Source organism: Myxine glutinosa, unplaced genomic scaffold (assembly GCF_964187855.1).
Source record: "Myxine glutinosa unplaced genomic scaffold, kmMyxGlut1.1 SCAFFOLD_1930, whole genome shotgun sequence".
In the NCBI taxonomy this organism is placed as follows: Eukaryota; Metazoa; Chordata; class Myxini; order Myxiniformes; family Myxinidae; genus Myxine; species Myxine glutinosa.
In genome coordinates, this window is record NW_027618025.1 from 1 (window position 1) to 23011 (window position 23011).

Here is a 23011-nt window from a genome sequence, read left to right on the forward strand (position 1 = left end):
TGTCCACAGCTGGTGGGTCAGGGCAGTCTGCTGCTTTCCAAAGCAGCACCTGTAGATGGGCACGCCGTCCATGGAGGAGAGCATTGCGCTCTGCAGGAGGCAGTGTCTTCAGTGCTGGGGGGGTTTTGCGCTTTCGGTAGATGTCATATCTGGCGACGTTCAGAGATGCCGACTCCCTCTCGTTGTACAGAGCCAGGAAGAAACCACTGACTGCCTCTGTAATCTGTAAATCAGTAGCTCCCTCCTCTCCGATGAAGTGAAGCAAGAAGAGTGAAGGTCAATGCGAAGATCATATGTGACCTTGAGGCGTTGTTTGCTCGGCTGCTGGTGGTGGGGAGCAAGAGAAGAATGGAGCTCTCTGCCCTCTTTGACTACGAGCTCGGCCCGGTCCCTGCATCCATCATCGATGAGTATGGATGCCTCAGGAAGGGTAACAGGTCTGTGATCGTCCAGCGTCTTCGAATCCTTGCCCCCCAATCCCCACCCACCACATGTTGTACTCGTTGATGCATCGCAGCTCATATACCACGTGGTGTGGCCATCGTCAGGCACTGTGGCTGACCCCGCAGCCAGCATGGGGCGCCGGCTTAATCGCTACATCACCGAAACATTTGTCATCTTTGACCGGTATGAGCAAGTCTCTGCTAAAGACCACGAGAGGCAGAGAAGAGCTGGGGAGAGCTCAACAGAGTACCGACTCTCACTGACGACCCCTCTACCTAACCGCGACAAAGTGATGAAGAACAAGACAAACAAACGGAGACTGGGTGAGCTCCTGTGCACACACAGCATCGGAGATCACATCAAGATGGTCAGCAAATCAGACAGTATTGTCACTCATGACGAGGCTGACGTCTCCCTCATCTCATACATGTTGGATGCAGCCAGTCGCGGAGCTGAAACTGTCCGCATTCTCAGCGACGACCTGATGTTTTCGTACTCATGGTCTATTGGTGCTGGAAGGTGGGTATCACATGTAACCTGCAGATGGAGAGATGGGATGGCACTATTCTCAACATCAATTTGACAGTAGAGAATCTCGGTGAGCAGTGTCGCTCTATCCTGGCTATGCATGCTCTCTCCGGATGTGACACCACCTCCTATCCCGCGGGGAAAGGGAAGGTGTCCGCACTCAAGGCCATGAGAGTAGTACCTGGTGACCTGCTTCACTTCATCGGAGAGGAGGGAGCTACTGATTTACAGATTACAGAGGCAGTGAGTGGTTTCTTCCTGGCTCTGTACGACGAGAGGGAGTCGGCATCTCTGAACGTCGCCAGATGTGACATCTACCGAAAGCGCAAAACCCCCCCCAAGCACTGAAGACACTGCCTCCTGCAGAGCGCAATGCTCTCCTCCATGGACGGCGTGCCCATCTACAGGTGCTGCTTTGGAAAGCAGCAGACTGCCCTGACCCACCAGCTGTGGACATAACAGAGTTTGGATGGAATAAGAACAGAGGCGAGAAGGGAGAGGAAGTCATCATGCCCATCCTGGATGCAAGCCCCGTTGCTCCTCCTGCCGTGTTGGAAATGATCAGCTGTAGCTGCAAAGCTGGGTTAAAGCCCTGTTTAACAGCAAAGTGCAGCTGCGTAGCTGCAGGCCTGGCCTGTACCAGCTACTGCTTCTGCAAAGGCTCTGATAGTACATGTTGCAACACACTCACACACTCACAGCAAGAAGAGCAATATGACAAGAATGTAGAGTCAGGAGAAGAAGATGAAGACGATGAGGATGAGTTTTATGATGAGGATATGCTTTATAACAGTGCAGAGTAGTAGAAGTGCAAGACGCTCTTTCTTGATGGAAGTTTTATGTTGTGTAACTCGTGCACATATTTTTCCGCTCTGATAATTTTGGGTATACTTGCGTTTTAATTTTGAGGATATTATTTACCCATAGTCATATTATTCTAGTTTGGTATGGTACTTGCCTTTGTTACCTCTAATACCTGTGAATAAAAGTGGAGCAATAGAGCGAAACAGAAATTTCAGTGTCCCAGGCCTATGTTTGACAGGGTTAATGCTAATTTTGCTAATTGCCCAACATATGCAAGTTAGCATCTGGCAGTTTCTAAGTGCTGGGGACCCATACTGTACATTTCTAACTTAAAACTTTGGGGCACTCAACATTTCCGGGTTCACATTGCTGGCAAGTAGACTAACTCGGCTCTGTAATATAATTTTTACTCAACATGACCTTTGACCTTGTCAACTGAAAAACGAATCTGTTCATGTTTACATCATTATAAATACCAGTACCAAGTTTGACATACAGTGCATTCATAAAGTATTCAGACCCCTTTACTTTTTTCACATTTTGTTATGTTGCAGCCTTGGAGAAGATTGTCATGGGGACCGCAAGGCTAACCCCCGCTCTTGCAGGGAAAATGGCCTTAAAATGCATGTTGTGTTGTTGTGTTGTTATGTTGCAGCCTCATGCTGAAATCGTTTAAATTCATTTTTCCCTCATCAATCTACACTCAATACCCCATCTATCTATAATTCCAGTAATCTCTGTTTGTACGTCTGTACGTTTGTACGTCTGTTTGTCTGTGACCGCTGTTTCTCGACAACCACGGGTCCGATATACTTTTAACTTGCCAGGTATATTGCTGGGGACCCGAGGATGTGCCTTTTCAAGGTTTCATATTAATCGGACAATTACTTACCGAGCTATGTCCAAAAAACGATTCAACCAATCAGAGAGCAGCGAACGATCGCGTGTGCCGAACGTGGAGGACACACTCTGCCTCGGATGGCACATTTGAGAGCGTATTCATTTATTTCACGTTTGCAAACTATGTTGGCGTTAAACTATGTTTTAAAACTAATAAAACCGAATTTGCGATTCATTCGCTTTCCTGCGCGTTTGTGCACGCGATGGCGATTTCTTTACCAAACTCCGGAAGCCGTTCGCTTTGGACCAAACCATTGCATGTAAATAGAGGGGGGGGATTGTCACCGTACTCGCAAGCCGTTCGCTTTGGACCAAACCATTTCATGTAAATAGAGGGGGGGGGATATAATTTTAGATATAGATATAGTACGGGCAATGCCCTAGTAACGACAAAGAGAAAACAGGATTTTAGAAAGTTTTGCAAATTTATTAAAAAGAAAAAACTGAAATATCACATTGACGTAAGTATTCATACCCTTTGCTATGACACTTGAAATTTAGCTCAGGTGCCTCCCATTTCTCTTGATCATCTTTGAGATGTTTCCACACCTTGGTTGGAGTCCACCTGTGGTAAATTCAATTGATTGGACATGATTTGGAAAGGCACACACCTGTCTATATAAGGCCTCACAGCTGACAATGCATATCGGAGCAAAAACCAAGCCATGAGGTCGAAGGAACTGCCTGCAGAGCTCAGAGACAGGATTGCGTCGAGGCACAGATCTGGGGAAGCCTACAAAAAATCTCTGCTGCATTGAAGGTTCTCAAGAGCACAGTGGCCTCCATGATTCTTAAATGGAAGAAGTTTGGAACAACCAGGACTCTTCCTAGAGCTGGCCGCCCGGCCAAACTGAGCAATCGGGGAAGAAGGGCCTTGGTAAGAGAGGTCACCAAGAACCCGATGGTCACTCTGGCTGAGCTCCAGAGATCCTGTGTGGAGATGGGAGAAACTTCCAGAAGGACAACCATCACTGCAACACTCCACCGATCTGGGATTTATGGCAGAGTGGCCAGACGGAAGCCTCTTCTCAGTGAAAGACACATGAAAGCCCGCTTGGAGTTTGCAAAAAAAACACCTAAAGGACTCTCAGACTGTGAGAAACAAGATTCTGTTGTCTGATGAAACCAAGATTGAACTGTATGGCTTCCGTCTGGCCACTCTGCCATAAAGCCCAGATCGGTGGAGTGTTGCAGTGATGGTTGTCCTGCTGGAAGTTTCTCCCATCTCCACACAGGATCTCTGGAGCTCAGCCAGTGACCATCGGGTTCTTGGTGACCTCTCTTACCAAGGCCCTTCTCCCCCGATTGCTCAGTTTGGCCGGGCGGCCAGCTCTAGGAAGAGTCCTGGTTGTTCCAAACTTCTTCGATATAAGAATTATGGAGGCCACTGTGCTCTCGGGAACCTTCAATGCAGCAGAGATTTTTTTGTAGGCTTCCCCAGATCTGTGCCTCGACACAATGCTGTCTCTGAGCTCTGCAGGCAGTTCCTTCGACCTCATGGCTTGGTTTTTGCTCCGATATGCATCGTCAACGGTGAGACCTTAAATAGACAGGTGTGTGCCTTTCCAAATCATGTCCAATCAATTGAATTTACCACAGGTGGACTCAAACCAAGGTGTGGAAACATCTCAAAGATGATCAAGAGAAATGGGAGGCACCTGAGCTAAATTTCAAGTGTCATAGCAAAGGGTATGAATACTTATGTCAATGTGATATTTCAGTTTTTTCTTTTTAATAAATTTGCAAAACTTTCTAAAATCCTGTTTTCTCTTTGTCATTTTGGGGTATTGAGTGTAGCTTGATGACGGAAAAAATGAATTTAAACCATTTCAGCATAAGGCTGCAACATAACAAAATGTGAAAAAAGTGAAGGGGTCTGAATACTTTCTGAATGCACTGCAGATCCCTTCAGCCGGTCTCAAGTTATCACGGGAATGAAATAATAACTTGACATGACCTCTGACCTCTGACCTCTTAACCCAAAATCTAACCGGTTCATCTTTGCGTCATAATACATAATACCAAGTTTGGTGAAAATTCCATGACTGGTTCACAAGTTAGCTCGGTAATAGAATTTTACCTAACAGGTCATCTGACAATTGACCTTTGACCTCTTGCCTTAAATCTAACCAGTTCATCTTTGTATCATAATACATACTTGTACCAAGTTTGGTCACAATCCCATCGCTGGTTCACAAGTTATCGCGGTAACAAGATTTTTACCTAACATGGCCTCTGACCTTTAACCTTGTGACCCCAAAATCTAAGCAGTTCATCTTTACTAGAGTCCCTGTATATAGAGAGTTGTGTCAACTCAAATTTGGACGCCATTTTGTGTCTAAGTGTGTCGGATTAGATATACATGTACATTCGCGATATGGGGTGATATATTCTAAACCTGCTAAAAAAAAATTTACTACACATATTTAGTCTTATTATTACATACAGGTGATATTTGTTTTGTCAAAAACTCAGCTATTGCCGTGAAAAAGAGCTGTGTGGTGATATTAAAAGTGGTATGGCAATGCATATTACAAGCCAACACTGCATATAAGAGCTAACATTATAAGTAAGACAAACCAATGCTGTCGTTCTCTGAATCTTCCATCACTACAATTTGGCCATAAATCCCGGGGTGGGAAATATTTGAGCAAATATGCCACAAGACGCATGAGCACTGTACAAAGCAAACAATAACTCGTCAAATTTTGGACGTATGGATGGCTGCACAACCCGCAAAAAAATTGAGCAGGTCCCCCCCTAAAATTGCTTTTATGATTGCCGATTAGGCTAAAGATTTTAAACCAAAAAAATAACTTGCCTCGGAATAAGTTTTGAATGGACGGACAGACAACTGAAAACAAAACGGACCATGGGTTTCCCACCCCTATAAAATCAAAATTAATTCCCTCTGAAAAAGTACAGTGACATCGCCCGCAGACTACCCAACCGCAGACCAGGCAATGTCACTGTACCGGGACATTTCATCAATCAATGACAATATGCGGTCCACTAGGACTACCCGAAAAAAATTGAGCAGGGTTCTTCCCACGGAAATGCATTTTTGGTCAGCTCCTTGAAGATTATAAACAAACACAAATCACTTCCCTTTAAAAGGGTTTTCAACGGACAGACAACCAAAAAAAAACCGAGCAGATAGAATTGCTTTTGAACATCGATCATCAAGCGGCGTGGGCCTACCTGGCAGAATCTCGAGGAGTCGATCGCTTTCCAGCTCTTTCGTCTGACTTTCGCTTCCCAAATTTGTCTTCTGACTTTATCACTTGGAAATCTATACATCTTATATTTCCCAGATTGGTTTGAACAACCAAAAGCAGAACAACCAGTCATTTTGTTTGGCAATAAACAACATTCCCGTACCAAGCTGACGTTCACGCACGGTGAAGTTAGACACAAAATGGCGCCACGAAAGCACGTGACCAGAAATCTCGGGTCAGCGCATGGCGCAACTCTCTTTATACAGGGACTCTAATCTTTACCATATCATACATACCTGCACCAACTTTGACTTAGATCCCTTCAGCCGTTCTCAAGTTATCACGGTGAAGAAAACCCATCACGGATGGACAGCCGGACGGATAATCCCAAAACATAATTCCTCTGGCGACTTTGTCGGCTGAGGCATAAAAAATGTATTTTGTGAAGGTAACTTCATTTTCTTTTTCAATCTGTCCCTCCCCTCGGTCATTCCGTTACAAAGACGCACCGAGCCTTGCTAGTTCTCCGACCTCCAGGACATCGTTGTAGAACTTGTCGTTGTACGAAACTGGGAAGATGACCTGGTTGAGCCTTTTGAGCTGTTTGATGTTGTGCGGCGTAACCTCCCCGAGCTCCACGTGGAACCTACAGAGATAGAGTGTGTCCGAGACACACACACCGACAAAAGCACAAGAACGATGTGTATCAAAACAAGTCATGGTTCAGCTTCAATCACACCGGATCACAGGAAAGCCAAAAGAAAAGGAGCATTTCGGTTTTTACAAACGCATGGATTCTCGAGCGGACGGAGCAAGACAAAACTCGACAAAGCTATTCCATTTTTGATGCTTATTATTTGAATTGCAAAGCCAACACCGAGTGATGAGATCAACTGAATTGGAGATAAAAGTTGTAATCACCATAACTCCAATAACAAAAGGACCGCAGGTCGTGAAGCTCACCTGGATCAGGAGCAACAGTCACTCAAACAAGAAGACCCTGATTTTTTTATGATGTGAACAAACTTTGGTATATCATGGGTGATGCAGGTCGTCGTCAAATTTCTTCGAGTAGGTGTAGTTTCGGAGAGCAAATGTTTTATTTATTTATTGGGGGGGGGAGGGGGAAGGGAGGGGCGGAAGGTGACTGACGGATGACGCACCATCCCATAAGTTCGTCGGAAGTGCATTCCAGGTGAACTAATAGATATGAAGCGATCAATAAAATATTTTTCACATCATGCCTGTTCATAGCTCCTGGATGTGGTCATTTGCATCATTTACTTTTCTGTGCACATTACAAAGGTCAAGGGGGAAAAAAAAATTGAACTCCAACCTACATTGTTAATCAAATTGGTAAGAAATAGCAAAAAACCAACAACAACAACAACACAATGCCCCAACACTGTTTGATAAATAATTAAATAGCAAGTCCCTGTCCAAAAAGACTGTTTGGCAAACTCTCCGATCCACATCCTGGACACACTTAAATAAGTTCAGTCACTGGAAATCCTCGGTCTCACTATCAGCCATGATCTTTCTTGGCCATTTCAACGTTGACGTCCAAAGCCAGCCCCCGACTGGGCATCCTCCGTCGTACAAAGTCCTTCCTTGGTACACCTCAACTCCTATCCACCCACAGGGCCTTCATCTGCACCTTCATGCAGAACTGCCCTCCCACCTGGGCTGGATCCCCCCCCCACCCCTCCCACCTGGGCCTTACACCTCGCTCAGCTTGACGCTGTGGGAACCAAGGCTTTCAAGATCGTTGGAATCTCCCACGATGAAGCCGAGTCAATGGGCCGTTCACTTCGCCATCGCAGACAGGTCGGTGGGCAATCTGTCTTCTCCTTCTCCTTTCTGGTCTTGCGTCCTCTGCTTTCTCCGTGCTGCCCCCTACCACCGCCCCCCCCCCCCCAGGTTTCTACAGGGAGCACCTACACAGCCAGTGATTTTCTGTTTCGAAAAAAACCTAAATTCCATTTCATGGTAAGCAATACAAAAAATTATTTATGCACTTTCATTGAAAAACAAAAAACAATTTTCCAAGTCTCGGCACCTGAAACACCGTTTTCATTCCCTAAGTATTCTATTTTGCAACCAGGGTGACACAGAAACCTGGGCAAAATTAAATAATATGATTATAAAACGCAGGTGGGAAAAACGTGGAAACTGGATCAATGGGACATGGCACTTTAAACCAAATTGATCTTCAGATGAAAGAAAGAAAAAAAGAAAAAGAAAACAACGATGTCCACATACAGTGCGGCTTTCAGAAAGTATTCACACCCCTTGACCTTTTCCACATTTTATTTTGTTACAGCCTGAATTTAAAATGGATTTAATTGAGATTTTTTTTATCACTGACCCACACATAATACCCCACCCCATAATGTCAAAGTGGAATTTTAATTTTTTTTTTGAAATTCTTATAAATCAATTAAAAATGAAAAGCTGAAATGTTTCGAGTCAATAAGTATTCAACCCCTTTGTTATGACACTCCAAATTGAGCTCAGGTGCATCCAATTTCCTTTGATCATCCTTGAGATGTCTCCACAACTTCATTGGAGTCCACCTGTGGCCAATTCAATTGATTGGTACAAGGTCCCACAGTTGGCAGTGCATGTCAGAGCAGAAACTCTACCATGAAGTCCAAGGAACTGTCCGTAGAACTCCGAGATTGAATACTTATGTAAATTAGATATTTCTTTATTTATTTTTCACTAAATGTGTTAAAACTTCTAAAAATGTCATTATGGGGTACTTTGTGGAGATCGGTGGCAAATCATTAAAATTTTACCCATTTTAAATATAACCACTCCCTCATAACCACCTCTAACCACCCCCTCGGGCTGTAACACAACAAAATGTGAAAAAGTCAAAGGGAGTGAATACTTTCTGAAGGCCCTGTATGCTGATCTACAAAGGAGCGCTGCAGACATGGTGGTATAAAAACCACCTTTAAAGGCCATTTTTCCCCGCAAGCGGGGGTTGGCCTTTTTCGGGAACCGTGGTTGTTGTTGTTTTTCGGTCCCCTTTTTGAAGCAATGTTTTACGGCCGGATGCCCTTCCTGACGCCAACCCTTTTTGTCGCCTTCAACGACAAACAGGGAATTACCAGTGAAATGGTCCTCAATTAGCCGACCTCGGAAGGATGACAGGCTGAGTCAACCCCGCTGGCGTTAATTCAGCGATCGACCGGGATTCAAACCCAGGATCCTAGGATCCTAAGCCGGCACCCTAGCCGCTAGCCCAACACCAGGGTTAGACATGGTGGTATGTACATCATAAATACATATAGAGTATATGTTTATCATCCTATTGAAGATGAAATAAACCATAAATACACCAGGGTTTCCATCACTTACCATGTAATTTCAATATGTTTTGTATTACGAGTGGTTGAAGACGCTCACTTTTGATTGGGCAAAAAGTTTTCATTGACAAAGTAATTTCTCCAGATTTTCTACCATGTTTCTGGGGGTACCTACCTACCATGTTTTCTACCATGTTTTTCTACCTCCAGATTGTTTTATCAGATTTCTACCATGCGTCAGAAGGGTTTTCATTTTGTGTTTCGGGTGTTTCTTTTGAGGATTCTTTGGCAATCTCACGTTATTTCGATGATTTTTCACCGTAAAAAAAAAGAAAAAGATCAAGTTTGGTCTCTCACAGACCCCGCCCATGCCCTTGTTTGGCCGGGGTAAGGTGTTCTCTGAACTATCTCGTTTAGTTTGTTCTATTTACAAGGTGAATAAAAACAAAACAAAAGCATCACATAACGAGCCCGAAGCACATGACGTCAAGACTCGAGGCGCGCACCTTGAGTGCGTAGCGACATGACCGCTACCCTTCCTTGGAATCCAGCCACTCACCTTGAGCGCTGACCAGCAACAAAAGCAACTATTTTCTCAAAATAACTGACAGGACCGGCACAAACATTATTTTTTCCAGACTTGTAAATGAAATATTACAGGTGCACACCTATAAATGCCAATAAAAGGATCTTGAACTTTTTCCTGCAATTTGCTACATTCCTTCCCTTTCTCCATCCCCACTCCCACCCTCGTTTCCAGTCACGAATCCTGGCCATTTTCTCTCAAAGGTCACTCCAACTACCCACAAGTCTCTCAATGGTCACAAACCACACACCAGTCTCTCAATGGTCACAAACCACACACCAGTCTCTCAATGGTCACAAACCACACACCAGTCTCTCAATGGTCACAAACCACACACGTCTCTCAATGGTCACAAACCACACACCAGTCTCTCAATGGTCACAAACCACACACGTCTCTCAATGGTCACAAACCACACACGTCTCTCAATGGTCACAAACCACACACGTCTCTCAATGGTCACAAACCACACACGTCTCTCAATGGTCACAAACCACACACGTCTCTCAATGGTCACAAACCACACACCAGTCTCTCAATGGTCACAAACCACACACCAGTCTCTCAATGGTCACAAACCACACACGTCTCTCAATGGTCACCAACCACACACCAGTCTCTCAATGGTCTCTAACCACCCAATAGTCTCTCAATGTTCACCAACCACCCCCATCTCTCACGTCACTCTAACCACCCCCATCTCACACGTCACTCGAACCACCCGCGTCTCTCAATGTTCACTCAAACCACCCCCATCTCTCAATGTTCACTCGAACCACCCCCATCTCTCAATGTTCACTCTACCCACCCCCATCTCTCAATGTTCACTCTACCCACCCCCATCTCTCAATGTTCACTCTAACCACCCCCATCTCTCAATGTTCACTCTACCCACCCCCATCTCTCAATGTTCACTCTAACCACCCCATCTCTCAATGTTCACTCTAACCACCCCATCTCTCAATGTTCACTCTAACCACCCCATCTCTCAATGTTCACTCTAACCACCCCCATCTCTCAATGTTCACTCAAACCACCCCATCTCTCAATGTTCACTCTAACCACCCCATCTCTCAATGTTCACTCTAACCACCCCCATCTCTCAATGTTCACTCTAACCACCCCCATCTCTCAATGTTCACTCTACCCACCCCCATCTCTCAATGTTCACTCTAACCACCCCCATCTCTCAATGTTCACTCTACCCACCCCCATCTCTCAATGTTCACTCTAACCACCCCATCTCTCAATGTTCACTCTAACCACCCCATCTCTCAATGTTCACTCTAACCACCCCATCTCTCAATGTTCACTCTAACCACCCCCATCTCTCAATGTTCACTCAAACCACCCCCATCTCTCAATGTTCACTCAAACCACCCCCATCTCTCAATGTTCACTCTAACCACCCCCATCTCTCACGTCACTCTAACCACCCCCATCTCTCAATGTTCACTCTAACCACCCCCATCTCTCAATGTTCACTCTAACCACCCCCATCTCTCAATGTTCACTCTACCCACCCCCATCTCTCAATGTTCACTCTAACCACCCCCATCTCTCAATGTTCACTCTACCCACCCCCATCTCTCAATGTTCACTCTAACCACCCCATCTCTCAATGTTCACTCTAACCACCCCATCTCTCAATGTTCACTCTACCCACCCCCATCTCTCAATGTTCACTCTCACCACCCCCATCTCTCAATGTTCACTCTAACCACCCCATCTCTCAATGTTCACTCGAACCACCCCATCTCTCAATGTTCACTCTCACCACCCCCATCTCTAAATGTTCACTCTAACCACCCCCATCTCTCAATGTTCACTCTAACCACCCCCATCTCTCAATGTTCACACTGCCCACCCCCATCTCTCAATGTTCACTCTACCCACCCCCATCTCTCAATGTTCACTCTAACCACCCCCATCTCTCAATGTTCACTCTAACCACCCCATCTCTCAATGTTCACTCGAACCACCCCATCTCTCAATGTTCACTCTCACCACCCCCATCTCTCAATGTTCACTCCAACCACCCCCATCTCTCAATGTTCACTCTAACCACCCCCATCTCTCAATGTTCACTCTAACCACCCCATCTCTCAATGTTCACTCTCACCACCCCCCTCTCTCACGTCACTCCAACCAACCCCATCTCTCAATGTTCACTCTAACCACCCCCATCTCTCAATGTTCACTCTGCCCACCCCCATCTCTCAATGTTCACTCGAACCACCCCCATCTCTCAATGTTCACTCTCACCACCCCATCTCTCAATGTTCACTCGAACCACCCCCATCTCTCAATGTTCACTCTAACCACCCCCATCTCTCAATGTTCACTCTACCCACCCCCATCTCTCAATGTTCACTCCAACAACCCCCATCTCTCAATGTTCACTCTACCCACCCCCATCTCTCAATGTTCACTCTAACCACCCCCATCTCTCAATGTTCACTCTAACCACCCCCATCTCTCAATGTTCACTCTAACCACCCCCATCTCTCACGTCACTCTAACCACCCCCATCTCTCAATGTTCACTCTAACCACCCCCATCTCTCACGTCACTCGAACCACCCCCATCTCTCAATGTTCACTCTAACCACCCCCATCTCTCACGTCACTCTAACCACCCACATCTCTCACGTCACTCGAACCACCCCCATCTCTCAATGTTCACTCTAACCACCCCCATCTCAATGTTCACTCTAACCACCCCCATCTCTCAATGTTCACTCGAACCACCCCCATCTCTCAATGTTCACTCGAACCACCCCCATCTCTCAATGTTCACTCGAACCACCCCCATCTCTCAATGTTCACTCGAACCACCCCCATCTCTCAATGTTCACTCGTACCACCCCCATCTCTCAATGTTCACTAGAACCACCCCCATCTCTCAATGTTCGCTCCAACCACGCCCATCTCTCAATGTTTACCCCAACCACCCCCATCTCTCATGTCACTCTAACCACCCCCATCTCTCACGTCACTCTAACCACCCCCATCTCTCACGTCACTCTGACCACCCCCATCTCTCAATGTTCACTCTAACCACCCACCAGTCTCTCAATGTTCACTCTAACCACCCCATCTCTCAATGTTCACTCTAACCACCCCATCTCTCAATGTTCACTCTCACCACCCCCATCTCTCAATGTTCACTCTAACCACCCCCATCTCTAAATGTTCACTCTAACCACCCCCATCTCTCAATGTTCACTCTAACCACCCCCATCTCTCAATGTTCACTCTACCCACCCCCATCTCTCAATGTTCACTCTAACCACCCCCATCTCTCAATGTTCACTCGACCCACCCCCATCTCTCAATGTTCACTCGAACCACCCCATCTCTCAATGTTCACTCTAACCACCCCCATCTCTCAATGTTCACTCTAACCACCCCCATCTCTCAATGTTCACTCCAACCACCCCCATCTCTCAATGTTCACTCTAACCACCCCCATCTCTCAATGTTCACTCTACCCACCCCCATCTCTCAATGTTCACTCCAACCACCCCCATCTCTCAATGTTCACTCTAACCACCCCCATCTCTCAATGTTCACTCTAACCACCCCCATCTCTCAATGTTCACTCTAACCACCCCCATGTCTCAATGTTCACTCTAACCACCCCCATCTCTCAATGTTCACTCGAACCACCCCATCTCTCAATGTTCACTCTAACCACCCCCATCTCTCAATTTTCACTCTAACCACCCCCATCTCTCAATGTTCACTCCAACCACCCCCATCTCTCAATGTTCACTCGAACCACCCCCATCTCTCAATGTTCACTCTACCCACCCCCATCTCTCAATGTTCACTCCAACCACCCCCATCTCTCAATGTTCACTCCAACCACCCCCATCTCTCAATGTTCACTCTAACCACCCCCATCTCTCAATGTTCACTCTAACCACCCCCATCTCTCAATGTTCACTCTAACCACCCCCATCTCTCAATGTTCACTCTACCCACCCCCATCTCTCAATGTTCACTCCAACCACCCCCATCTCTCAATGTTCACTCGACCCACCCCCATCTCTCAATGTTCACTCTAACCACCCCCATCTCTCAATGTTCACTCTAACCACCCCCAGCTCTCACGTCACTCGAACCACCCCTATCTCTCAATGTTCAGTCTAACCACCCCCATCTCTCACGTCACTCTAACCACCCCCATCTCTCAATGTTCACTCCAACCACCCCCATCTCTCACGTCACTCTAACCACCCCCATCTCTCAATGTTCACTCGAACCACCCCCATCTCTCACGTCACTCTAACCACCCCCATCTCTCAATGTTCACTCTAACCACCCCCATCTCTCAATGTTCACTCTAACCACCCCCATCTCTCAATGTTCACTCTACCCACCCCCATCTCTCAATGTTCACTCTAACCACCCCCATCTCTCAATGTTCACTCCAACCACCCCCATCTCTCAATGTTCACTCTAACCACCCCCATCTTTCAATGTTCACTCTACCCACCCCCATCTCTCAATGTTCACTCTAACCACCCCATCTCTCAATGTTCACTCTAACCACCCCATCTCTCAATGTTCACTCTAACCACCCCATCTCTCAATGTTCACTCTAACCACCCCCATCTCTCAATGTTCACTCAAACCACCCCCATCTCTCAATGTTCACTCTAACCACCCCCATCTCTCACGTCACTCTAACCACCCCCATCTCTCAATGTTCACTCTAACCACCCCCATCTCTCAATGTTCACTCTAACCACCCCCATCTCTCAATGTTCACTCTACCCACCCCCATCTCTCAATGTTCACTCTAACCACCCCCATCTCTCAATGTTCACTCCAACCACCCCCATCTCTCAATGTTCACTCTAACCACCCCCATCTCTCAATGTTCACTCTAACCACCCCCATCTCTCAATGTTCACTCAAACCACCCCCATCTCTCAATGTTCACTCAAACCACCCCCATCTCTCAATGTTCACTCTAACCACCCCCATCTCTCACGTCACTCTAACCACCCCCATCTCTCAATGTTCACTCTAACCACCCCCATCTCTCAATGTTCACTCTAACCACCCCCATCTCTCAATGTTCACTCTACCCACCCCCATCTCTCAATGTTCACTCCAACCACCCCCATCTCTCAATGTTCACTCGAACCACCCCCATCTCTCAATGTTCACTCTACCCACCCCCATCTCTCAATGTTCACTCCAACCACCCCCATCTCTCAATGTTCACTCCAACCACCCCCATCTCTCAATGTTCACTCTAACCACCCCCATCTCTCAATGTTCACTCTAACCACCCCCATCTCTCAATGTTCACTCTAACCACCCCCATCTCTCAATGTTCACTCTACCCACCCCCATCTCTCAATGTTCACTCCAACCACCCCCATCTCTCAATGTTCACTCGACCCACCCCCATCTCTCAATGTTCACTCTAACCACCCCCATCTCTCAATGTTCACTCTAACCACCCCCAGCTCTCACGTCACTCGAACCACCCCTATCTCTCAATGTTCAGTCTAACCACCCCCATCTCTCACGTCACTCTAACCACCCCCATCTCTCAATGTTCACTCCAACCACCCCCATCTCTCACGTCACTCTAACCACCCCCATCTCTCAATGTTCACTCGAACCACCCCCATCTCTCACGTCACTCTAACCACCCCCATCTCTCAATGTTCACTCTAACCACCCCCATCTCTCAATGTTCACTCTAACCACCCCCATCTCTCAATGTTCACTCTACCCACCCCCATCTCTCAATGTTCACTCTAACCACCCCCATCTCTCAATGTTCACTCCAACCACCCCCATCTCTCAATGTTCACTCTAACCACCCCCATCTTTCAATGTTCACTCTACCCACCCCCATCTCTCAATGTTCACTCTAACCACCCCATCTCTCAATGTTCACTCTAACCACCCCATCTCTCAATGTTCACTCTAACCACCCCATCTCTCAATGTTCACTCTAACCACCCCCATCTCTCAATGTTCACTCAAACCACCCCCATCTCTCAATGTTCACTCTAACCACCCCCATCTCTCACGTCACTCTAACCACCCCCATCTCTCAATGTTCACTCTAACCACCCCCATCTCTCAATGTTCACTCTAACCACCCCCATCTCTCAATGTTCACTCTACCCACCCCCATCTCTCAATGTTCACTCTAACCACCCCCATCTCTCAATGTTCACTCCAACCACCCCCATCTCTCAATGTTCACTCTAACCACCCCCATCTCTCAATGTTCACTCTAACCACCCCCATCTCTCAATGTTCACTCAAACCACCCCCATCTCTCAATGTTCACTCAAACCACCCCCATCTCTCAATGTTCACTCTAACCACCCCCATCTCTCACGTCACTCTAACCACCCCCATCTCTCAATGTTCACTCTAACCACCCCCATCTCTCAATGTTCACTCTAACCACCCCCATCTCTCAATGTTCACTCTACCCACCCCCATCTCTCAATGTTCACTCTAACCACCCCCATCTCTCAATGTTCACTCCAACCACCCCCATCTCTCAATGTTCACTCTACCCACCCCCATCTCTCAATGTTCACTCTAACCACCCCCATCTCTCAATGTTCACTCCAACCACCCCCATCTCTCAATGTTCACTCTAACCACCCCCATCTCTCAATGTTCACTCTAACCACCCCATCTCTCAATGTTCACTCTAACCACCCCATCTCTGAATGTTCACTCTAACCACCCCATCTCTCAATGTTCACTCTAACCACCCCCATCTCTCAATGTTCACTCTAACCACCCCCATCTCTCAATGTTCACTCCAACCACCCCCATCTCTCAATGTTCACTCGAACCACCCCCATCTCTCAATGTTCACTCCAACCACCCCCATCTCTCAATGTTCACTCCAACCACCCCCATCTCTCAATGTTCACTCTAACCACCCCCATCTCTCAATGTTCACTCTAACCACCCCCATCTCTCAATGTTCACTCTCACCACCCCCATCTCTAAATGTTCACTCTAACCACCCCCATCTCTCAATGTTCACTCTAACCACCCCCATCTCTCAATGTTCACACTGCCCACCCCCATCTCTCAATGTTCACTCTACCCACCCCCATCTCTCAATGTTCACTCTCACCACCCCCATCTCTCAATGTTCACTCTGCCCACCCCCATCTCTCAATGTTCACTCCAACCACCCCCATCTCTCAATGTTCACTCTAACCACCCCCATCTCTCAATGTTCACTCTAACCACCCCATCTCTCAATGTTCACTCTCACCACCCCCCTCTCTCACGTCACTCCAACCAACCCCATCTCTCAATGTTCACTCTAACCACCCCCATCTCTCAATGTTCACTCTGCCCACCCCCATCTCTCAATGTTCACTCTCACCACCCCATCTCTCAATGTTCACTCGAACCACCCCCATCTCTCAATGTTCACTCTAACCACCCCCATCTCTCAATGTTCACTCTGCCCACCCCCATCTCTCAATGTTCACTCTCACCACCCCATCTCTCAATGTTCACTCGAACCACCCCCATCTCTCAATGTTCACTCTGCCCACCCCCATCTCTCAATGTTCACTCTCACCACCCCATCTCTCAATGTTCACTCGAACCACCCCCATCTCTCAATGTTCACTCTAACCACCCCCATCTCTCAATGTTCACTCTGCCCACCCCCATCTCTCAATGTTCACTCTCACCACCCCATCTCTCAATGTTCACTCTCACCACCCCATCTCTCAATGTTCACTCTAACCACCCCCATCTCTCAATGTTCACTCTGCCCACCCCCATCTCTCAATGTTCACTCTCACCACCCCATCTCTCAATGTTCACTCTCACCACCCCATCTCTCAATGTTCACTCGAACCACCCCCATCTCTCAATGTTCACTCTGCCCACCCCCATCTCTCAATGTTCACTCTCACCACCCCATCTCTCAATGTTCACTCTAACCACCCCCATCTCTCAATGTTCACTCTAACCACCCCATCTCTCAATGTTCACTCGAACCACCCCCATCTCTCAATGTTCACTCTACCCACCCCCATCTCTCAATGTTCACTCGTACCACCCCCATCTCTCAATGTTCACTCGAACCACCCCCATCTCTCAATGTTCACTCGAACCACCCCCATCTCTCAATGTTCGCTCCAACCACGCCCATCTCTCAATGTTTACCCCAACCACCCCCATCTCTCAATGTTCACTCTAACCACCCCCATCTCTCACGTCACTCTAACCACCCCATCTCTCAATGTTCACTCTAACCACCCCCATCTCTCACGTCACTCGAACCACCCCCATCTCTCAATGTTCACTCTAACCACCCCCATCTCTCAATGTTCACTCTAACCACCCCCCATCTCTCAATGTTCACTCTAACCACCCCCATCTCTCACGTCACTCTAACCACCCCCATCTCTCAATGTTCACTCTAACCACCCCCATCTCTCACGTCACTCGAACCACCCCCATCTCTCAATGTTCACTCTAACCACCCCCATCTCTCACGTCACTCTAACCACCCACATCTCTCACGTCACTCGAACCACCCCCATCTCTCAATGTTCACTCTAACCACCCCCATCTCTCAATGTTCACTCTAACCACCCCCATCTCTCAATGTTCACTCGAACCACCCCCATCTCTCAATGTTCACTCGAACCACCCCCATCTCTCAATGTTCACTCGAACCACCCCCATCTCTCAATGTTCACTCGAACCACCCCCATCTCTCAATGTTCACTCGAACCACCCCCATCTCTCAATGTTCACTCGTACCACCCCCATCTCTCAATGTTCACTCGAACCACCCCCATCTCTCAATGTTCGCTCCAACCACGCCCATCTCTCAATGTTTACCCCAACCACCCCCATCTCTCATGTCACTCTAACCACCCCCATCTCTCACGTCACTCTGACCACCCCCATCTCTCACGTCACTCTGACCACCCCCATCTCTCAATGTTCACTCTAACCACCCACTAGTCTCTCAATGTTCACTCTAACCACCCACCAGTCTCTCAATGTTCACTCTAACCACCCCATCTCTCAATGTTCACTCTAACCACCCCATCTCTCAATGTTCACTCTAACCACCCCCAGCTCTCACGTCACTCTACCCACCCCCATCTCTCAATGTTCACTCTGCCCACCCCCATCTCTCAATGTTCACTCGACCCACCCCCATCTCTCAATGTTCACTCTAACCACCCCCATCTCTCAATGTTCACTCTAACCACCCCCATCTCTCAATGTTCACTCAAACCACCCCCATCTCTCAATGTTCACTCTACCCACCCCCATCTCTCAATGTTCACTCTAACCACCCCCATCTCTCAATGTTCACTCCAACCACCCCCATCTCTCAATGTTCACTCTACCCACCCCCATCTCTCAATGTTCACTCTAACCACCCCCATCTCTCAATGTTCACTCTAACCACCCCCATCTCTCAATGTTCACTCTAACCACCCCCATGTCTCAATGTTCACTCTAACCACCCCCATCTCTCAATGTTCACTCGACCCACCCCCATCTCTCAATGTTCACTCGAACCACCCCATCTCTCAATGTTCACTCTAACCACCCCCATCTCTCAATTTTCACTCTAACCACCCCCATCTCTCAATGTTCACTCCAACCACCCCCATCTCTCAATGTTCACTCTAACCACCCCCATGTCTCAATGTTCACTCCAACCACCCCCATCTCTCAATGTTCACTCTACCCACCCCCATCTCTCAATGTTCACTACAACCACCCCCATCTCTCAATGTTCACTCCAACCACCCCCATCTCTCAATGTTCACTCTAACCACCCCCATCTCTCAATGTTCACTCTAACCACCCCCATCTCTCAATGTTCACTCTAACCACCCCCATCTCTCAATGTTCACTCTACCCACCCCCATCTCTCAATGTTCACTCCAACCACCCCCATCTCTCAATGTTCACTCGACCCACCCCCATCTCTCAATGTTCACTCTAACCACCCCCATCTCTCAATGTTCACTCTAACCACCCCCAGCTCTCACGTCACTCGAACCACCCCTATCTCTCAATGTTCAGTCTAACCACCCCCATCTCTCACGTCACTCTAACCACCCCCATCTCTCAATGTTCACTCCAACCACCCCCATCTCTCACGTCACTCTAACCAACCCCATCTCTCAATGTTCACTCGAACCACCCCCATCTCTCACGTCACTCTAACCACCCCCATCTCTCAATGTTCACTCTAACCACCCCCATCTCTCAATGTTCACTCTAACCACCCCCATCTCTCAATGTTCACTCTACCCACCCCCATCTCTCAATGTTCACTCCAACCACCCCCATCTCTCAATGTTCACTCTAACCACCCCCATCTTTCAATGTTCACTCTACCCACCCCCATCTCTCAATGTTCACTCTAACCACCCCATCTCTCAATGTTCACTCTAACCACCCCATCTCTCAATGTTCACTCTAACCACCCCATCTCTCAATGTTCACTCTAACCACCCCCATCTCTCAATGTTCACTCAAACCACCCCCATCTCTCAATGTTCACTCAAACCACCCCCATCTCTCAATGTTCACTCAAACCACCCCCATCTCTCAATGTTCACTCTAACCACCCCCATCTCTCACGTCACTCTAACCACCCCCATCTCTCAATGTTCACTCTAACCACCCCCATCTCTCAATGTTCACTCTAACCACCCCCATCTCTCAATGTTCACTCTACCCACCCCCATCTCTCAATGTTCACTCTAACCACCCCCATCTCTCAATGTTCACTCCAACCACCCCCATCTCTCAATGTTCACTCTAACCACCCCCATCTCTCAATGTTCACTCTACCCACCCCCATCTCTCAATGTTCACTCTAACCACCCCATCTCTCAATGTTCACTCTAACCACCCCATCTCTGAATGTTCACTCTAACCACCCCATCTCTCAATGTTCACTCTAACCACCCCCATCTCTCAATGTTCACTCTAACCACCCCCATCTCTCAATGTTCACTCTAACCGCCCCATCTCTCAATGTTCACTCGAACCACCCCCATCTCTCAATGTTCACTCTAACCACCCCCATCTCTCAATGTTCACTCCAACCACCCCCATCTCTCAATGTTCACTCGAACCACCCCCATCTCTCAATGTTCACTCCAACCACCCCCATCTCTCAATGTTCACTCCAACCACCCCCATCTCTCAATGTTCACTCTAACCACCCCCATCTCTCAATGTTCACTCTAACCACCCCCATCTCTCAATGTTCACTCTCACCACCCCCATCTCTAAATGTTCACTCTAACCACCCCCATCTCTCAATGTTCACTCTAACCACCCCCATCTCTCAATGTTCACACTGCCCACCCCCATCTCTCAATGTTCACTCTACCCACCCCCATCTCTCAATGTTCACTCTGCCCACCCCCATCTCTCAATGTTCACTCTCACCACCCCATCTCTCAATGTTCACTCTCACCACCCCATCTCTCAATGTTCACTCTAACCACCCCCATCTCTCAATGTTCACTCTGCCCACCCCCATCTCTCAATGTTCACTCTCACCACCCCATCTCTCAATGTTCACTCTCACCACCCCATCTCTCAATGTTCACTCGAACCACCCCCATCTCTCAATGTTCACTCTGCCCACCCCCATCTCTCAATGTTCACTCTCACCACCCCATCTCTCAATGTTCACTCTAACCACCCCCATCTCTCAATGTTCACTCTAACCACCCCATCTCTCAATGTTCACTCGAACCACCCCCATCTCTCAATGTTCACTCTACCCACCCCCATCTCTCAATCTTCACTCGTACCACCCCCATCTCTCAATGTTCACTCGAACCACCCCCATCTCTCAATGTTCACTCGAACCACCCCCATCTCTCAATGTTCGCTCCAACCACGCCCATCTCTCAATGTTTACCCCAACCACCCCCATCTCTCAATGTTCACTCTAACCACCCCCATCTCTCACGTCACTCTAACCACCCCCATCTCTCAATGTTCACTCTAACCACCCCCATCTCTCACGTCACTCGAACCACCCCCATCTCTCAATGTTCACTCTAACCACCCCCATCTCTCAATGTTCACTCTAACCACCCCCATCTCTCAATGTTCACTCTAACCACCCCCATCTCTCACGTCACTCTAACCACCCCCATCTCTCAATGTTCACTCTAACCACCCCCATCTCTCACGTCACTCGAACCACCCCCATCTCTCAATGTTCACTCTAACCACCCCCATCTCTCACGTCACTCTAACCACCCACATCTCTCACGTCACTCGAACCACCCCCATCTCTCAATGTTCACTCTAACCACCCCCATCTCTCAATGTTCACTCTAACCGCCCCCATCTCTCAATGTTCACTCGAACCACCCCCATCTCTCAATGTTCACTCGAACCACCCCCATCTCTCAATGTTCACTCGAACCACCCCCATCTCTCAATGTTCACTCGAACCACCCCCATCTCTCAATGTTCACTCGTACCACCCCCATCTCTCAATGTTCACTCGAACCACCCCCATCTCTCAATGTTCGCTCCAACCACGCCCATCTCTCAATGTTTACCCCAACCACCCCCATCTCTCATGTCACTCTAACCACCCCCATCTCTCACGTCACTCTGACCACCCCCATCTCTCACGTCACTCTGACCACCCCCATCTCTCAATGTTCACTCTAACCACCCACTAGTCTCTCAATGTTCACTCTAACCACCCACCAGTCTCTCAATGTTCACTCTAACCACCCCATCTCTCAATGTTCACTCTAACCACCCCATCTCTCAATGTTCACTCTAACCACCCCCAGCTCTCACGTCACTCTACCCACCCCCATCTCTCAATGTTCACTCTGCCCACCCCCATCTCTCAATGTTCACTCGACCCACCCCCATCTCTCAATGTTCACTCTAACCACCCCCATCTCTCAATGTTCACTCTAACCACCCCCATCTCTCAATGTTCACTCAAACCACCCCCATCTCTCAATGTTCACTCTACCCACCCCCATCTCTCAATATTCACTCTAACCACCCCCATCTCTCAATGTTCACTCCAACCACCCCCATCTCTCAATGTTCACTCTACCCACCCCCATCTCTCAATGTTCACTCTAACCACCCCCATCTCTCAATGTTCACTCTAACCACCCCCATCTCTCAATGTTCACT